The sequence below is a fragment of the Pteropus alecto genome, unplaced genomic scaffold (assembly GCF_000325575.1).
Source record: "Pteropus alecto unplaced genomic scaffold, ASM32557v1 scaffold338, whole genome shotgun sequence".
NCBI lineage: Eukaryota > Metazoa > Chordata > Mammalia > Chiroptera > Pteropodidae > Pteropus > Pteropus alecto.
Genome location: NW_006441995.1, coordinates 4226000 through 4231999, shown reverse-complemented (window position 1 = coordinate 4231999; position 6000 = coordinate 4226000). Strand labels below are relative to the sequence as shown.

At 33.1% G+C, this 6000-nt stretch overlaps 1 protein-coding gene across 1 annotated transcript in view; it reads right to left on the bottom strand.

Moving 5' to 3' along the window:
• Positions 1-1238: 1238 nt before the first annotated feature.
• FBXO4 (F-box protein 4) overlaps positions 1239-6000 on the bottom strand; it is a 163350-nt gene continuing 158588 nt past the window's right edge. Inside the window, exon 7 of the mRNA XM_025052150.1 lies at positions 1239-2317. The gene's annotated coding sequence lies outside the window, so the exon portion shown is untranslated. The remainder of the gene's footprint in view (positions 2318-6000) is intronic.

Sequence of the window (6000 nt, the reverse complement as noted above, 5' to 3'; positions counted from 1 at the left end):
CAGTCTAGTAATTTGATGTTGTAGCCTAACCATACAAGTTTATGTGTTTCTTTGGTAATACTTTTTTGTTAGAATTAAAGATTTAGAATTGGAGCTGCCTTACATTACAATTATTTATTGCCTTATTTGCCTTGCCTTCTGGGCTATAAATGGTCTGTGGTCAGCAACCGTGGCTTATTCTTTTTCTATATCCTGAAGTACCCTGCACAGGAATTTGTAGGCAATGTGTTACCAATAAGCAATGCTGAATTTCAATTAGGGCTAGGAGAACATTCAGAATTCATTTATTTGAAATGTCTCCTTTTTGAGATGAAGAAACTGAAACTCTGAGCAGTAGGAAATAAATTATTTATTGAAGGGCTAATTTGGGCAAATCACATAATATGCATTAATTAAAATGAGAAAATGTGGAACTCAAACATACTTATTTCTTATCTTTTTACTTACATCTGATTAGAAAGTAAATTGCCCATAATTAATTTAAAAACTTTGCTTGTTAAAAAGCACCTTATCTTACAGGAGGGCTTCTTGTGTTTATAAGTCTTGCTTGATAAACTTCTGTTTCCTAAATATTTTTTCCTTCTTTGGTAGAAAGTAAAATATCTTATATTTACTTGCATTTAAGGAAAAATTTGATGATTTCTTCCTTCTTTAAAGTAATTATCTGCAGACTGATTACCCTTTAAACCTTAAAATCATATATATCTATGAAATCTATTATTAATCTGATATTTGGAATTTCTTGGTAATTAATGGTTATAAATATTAGGTAATAAAAAATTTTAATATATTAATGTATGTTTCCATAGCAGTTTCCTATGTGACACTTTGATAAAATTTGTTCGCTTGCTTTCTTGGCCACAGCTATATTTTCCCCTCCATTGAGTGTTTTCTTTGTCAAATATCAAATAAAATTCTAGAACAAATTAAATGAATTGTAAGCTTAAAAGCAAGCTGGCTTCATGGGCATGATACCTCTGCATTTGCACAGGGACCCATGCTTAGAAGGGCTATTTGCTTGTTTTAATGCTGTGTTGTTGCTGTCTTAAAAATTCTTAAGAATTCTTTTTTCTTTTAAATAACTTTTTTATTTTTCAATTATAGTTGGATACAATATTGAATTAGTTTTTAGGTGTACAACACAGTGATTAGACATTTATATAATTTACGAAGTGATCATCCCAATAAATCTAGTATACATCTGACACCATACATAGTTATTACAATATTATTGACTATATATTCCTGATGCCATATTTTACACCCCCATGACTATTTTTAACTACCAATTTGTACTTCTTAATCTCTTCCAGGTTGTGGGGTAAGAATTCTTTAACAAGGACTCTGCATTTTCATTTTGCACAAATTAAGTAACCAGTCTTACTTAGAAGTAATTTGAAACACCACAAACTCCTATCTTTCCTTCACAGTTCAAGTAAATATTAAAAATGTTTCTTTTGTAAAATATCAATTAAAGAATGCTTGAGAATTGGAATGGTAGAGTTGAGACTATCTCTAAAGCTTTTCATTATTTTTAAATTTTTCTCTGAGTTAAATGCATTCAACAACTTTTCTGTTTGTCTTAGTAGATACAAAAGTGAATTGTTTTATTGATGGAGGACCGTGGGTGTATTGGTTATAATTCTAGGTTTGATGATACATAAAACAGGACGAATTTTTCTGGAATGGCCAGTGAATTTCACATGTCTAGAAACCAGATCTATCACATTCGTAACTGTTTCCCTAGCGTTTTGCACAGTGCATGACATACAGTAGGAAGAATTGCTTTTCTAATCAAATATCTGGCTTTTATAGCTTTGATTTTGAATATTCTCTTCCTCCTATTATTAAATGTAGAAAATCAAAATGAATCGATATTCCTGGTTACCTGAGACCTAGTTAAATGAGATTTTACCGAATACTGTGTCCATTGTTGAAATATGTACCAAAAATATCAAATGTGCAAATTTTTGCACAGAAAATCTTAGGTGGAGGGTGTGGAAATAGAGGAATGAGATTTGGAGAACATGAGCATAAGGAAATAAGGGAGGGTAATTGATAATGTCCAGAGAAAACTGATTCCCCGATATCACCTTATAATTTAAGATTCAGATGAAATTAGTTCAATCACATATGCATTAAGAGACTCAGCTTCTTTCCTATTCTCTCCAGGGATCTCTTGAGAGAGATAGGTTATATTTCTTGGAGTCACTTGGTCCTGAGTTCTTGCTTCTGCTAAATCGATTGAATTTGACAATTATCTTGCTTTGTCCTCAAATACTGTTCCTTTTCCATGTCACGGCTCAACCTGTGGGGACTGACACAAATGGTAACAGATTTTAATAAAGATTTGGAATATGGGAGGGGTTATGCTTCCCACAAACCAAAGCACTTTAAATTTAATAGTAATGTGTTCCCATTACTTCTGCCATCCTAATGGTGGGAATTTCTCAATGAATAACCTTTCTCCTTGGGATCTAGTTACCAGCCATGTTACTCCGTTCCCTTTCTCTGTGATTCATGCTGATCTCCTTCCCTGCTCTCTCTCACTACTTGTCCTGATCATTGTATTCCATCTCTCTCCAGACCATGACCACATATCTATGATCTCACATTGTTTATAAATAAAGACAGTCCTCTCCAGGATAGGAATTCTAGTGAAAACTGAGAAAAAAAGACTACAAAATACATACTTATAATTATTATATTTATCCTAAATAAAAATGGTTTGGTGCACACAGTTCTTTAACTTGCTCCTCAAATATCTCTTCACTTTTTTCTTTCCCTTCACCTTTTACATTTCTTTTAATCATGGAGGAAAAAAATTGCTGTGATCAAAAAAAAATATTTCATGAAAAACTTTATTCTCATGTTGTAGCATAACAAAAACATGTTTTTCAAACCATGCAGATGAGTGTTAAAAAAAATTACAGTAATTAGTCAATTAGTAAGGGTTTTTGGAGTTAACAAAGTTGGTTTCTTTTTTTCCACTTCACTTTTTGTATTTTACTTATTTCATTTGTTAAACCACTTTATTGAAGTGTGATTAATATACAAAAAGCTTTTCATATTTGACATATACAGTGTAATGAGTTTGGAGATAAGTATACACCCATGAAACTATCACCACAATCTATGCCATTAACATATCTATTATCTCCAAAAGTTTCTTTCTACGCTCTTTATTATTATTTGTGTGTGTGTGATAAGAACACAATATATTATCTACCCTCTTAAAAATTTTTAAGAATACAATACACTATTGTTAACTACAGACACTATGATGTACAGCAGGTCTCTAGGATTTACTCATCGTGTGTAACTGAGTACCATTTGACTAACACTTTTCATTTCCTCCATCTCCGCTCCCCGCTCCTGGCAACCACCGTTTTATTCTCTGCTACTATCTGTTTGACTATTTTAGATTCCTCACGTAAGTAGTATCACACAGTGTTTGTTCTTCTGTATCTGGCTTATTTCACTTAGCATAATGTCCTCCAGTTTCATCCATGTTGTCGCAAATGGCAATATCCTTCTTTGTTGAGAGATTTCATCATGGATGGATGTTGAATTTTGTCAAATGCTTTTTATTTATCTGTTAAAATAATAATTATGATTTTTATTCTTCACTCCTCTGCTAGTGTGGTATATCACATTTATTGATTTGCCTGTGTTGAACTATTCTTGCTTACCAGGGATAAATCCCACTTGGTCATGTGCATGATTCTTTCAAAGTGCTGTTGAAATCAGTTTGCTAATATTTTTTGAAGATTTTGCACTTATGTTCATCAGAGATACTGGTCTGTAATTTTCTTTTCTTGTGGTGTCTTTTTCTGGCTTTGGTACTGGGGTGATGCTGGCCCAAAAAAGTAAGTTTGGAAGTGTTTTAAAAGGATTGATATTAATTCTTCTGGGTTTTTTTAGTAGAGTTTTAAAAGGATTGATATTAATTCTTTTTTAAAATCTTTGGTATAAGCCCTCTCATCCTGAGCTTTTCTTTATTGGGAGGTTTTGATTACAGATTCAATATACTTAATTGTTATTGGTCTGTTCAGGCTTTCTATTTCTTCTTCTGTCAGTTTAGGTAGGTGTATGCTTTTAGGAATTCATCTATTTCTCCTACGTTGTCCAATTTTGTTTGTGTACAATTATTCATAAGAATCCCTTATGACCCTTTTTATTTCTGTGGCATCATTTATAATGTCGCGTCTTTCAATTCTGATTTTCTTTATTTGAGTCTTCTCTGCATTTTTCTTAATCAATCTAAGGATTTGTCAATATTTTCTTTTAAAAAAAATCAATTATTAGTTTTATTGATTTTTTCCTATTATTTTTTGTCTTCTATTTCATTTATTGCTGCTCTAATCTTTTTTATTTCCTTCCTTCTTTTAACGTTGAGCAGGTTTTGGAGCTTCTTGGAAGGAAAAGACACACAGGAAATTTTTATTTGGGGATGATTTATACACTGGAGAATTAGTGGCATATGAATTATATGTTCTTTGAAAGGAGAGACCATTTGTAAGTTGTGAAAATCTGACAGGCAATTTGTGCTCTTCCCTAAAAAAGTTTTAAAAAGAAAAACTGGCAATATTTAACCAGGTATAATCTTCTCTGAGGAAGTACTCCACTCCCACCCCTGCCAGTGACATGTTCTGGCTCTGTTGGTGTTTAGGCAGAAGAAGAGGAAGCCACAATAACACAATAAATTAATACACTTCCAAGAGACTCTTGTGAAATACTAAAGTATCCTTCCAAACCAGACAAGGCTACTTACATATTATTCATGTCAACAGAGCATTATAATGGAAACTTTTCTGAGGATCCAGATGGATACTTTATGAATTATACCTCATGAAACGAGAAAGCTTAATTCAGTTCTAATGGTTTTCACATGGCCAAGTGATGCATTTTCAAATTTGGGAACAATCTGTAAAATACTATAATGCTCATGCTTGTATGATGTTTAGTGATTACAGGAAGAGAAAGGCAGGAACATATGTCTCACCTGAAGAGCTTTTCAAATGAACAGATTCCTCACCTTCTGCCAGAAATTGTGGCCACTAAATCTAGAGAGGTGCAAGTCCACATGCGGCAAGCATAGCAAATGATTCTGATACAAAATGGTCCACACTCCAAGATACACCTAAGAAACTCTATCTGGTGTAAACAGTTCAAAGAGTATCTGTTTTGCTTTTCTATTCAGTTTTTCAGGTCAATTAGCATAATTTCATTCTCTTCTTCAGAATAATTCAATCAGAATATTCATGGATGTGACCCCAAAAGAGATCATTTTCAATGTCCTTCAGAGGATTATAATAATTCATTGGTTTCCTACTAAATTTGGGATCCAGTGCTCCAGAGCAGTGTTTCTCAAAGTTGATTTAAGAATCACATATCAGAACCACCTGAGAGGTAGGTAAAATGCAGATTTCTGGGGTCCATTTCAGGCTCATTTTTAACTATCTCTGGGGTCCATTTCAGGCTCATTTTTAACTATCAATTTTTAACTATCTCTGTCCCTGATGTTTAAGAATGTACTGGAAAAGTAACAAAGAATCAAAGGCAAAGAAAAAGCAGTTATAGGACAATCAGGTAAAGCATGAAGATTAGCAGGATGCCAGGTTCATATTAGGTGGGGTAGAACTCTGATATTTGGACAGGACACTGCCTGGTGACTGAGACTCAAGAAGACAGTCAGAGGCCATTGTTTTGGCCTACATGTCAATAAACTTGTATAAATTAGGATTAGGTCTGCACAAATAACTTGATAGGTTTTCACCTTACCTTTTATTTAATTCTGTAAAATTCAAGGTTAAGTGTGTGTGTGATTTTAGACTATGCTTCAATACCTTTCTGCCAATTGCAACACTCTGATGGCTTTGGGTTCTTGAATCTTGCTAACATTAAAATGAATTCTTTATGTATATATTTAAGTAGATCTACATAATTTTCTCTTCTTAGCTTTTATAGCTGGTTGGAAGAAGTCTATGTATGCCAGCA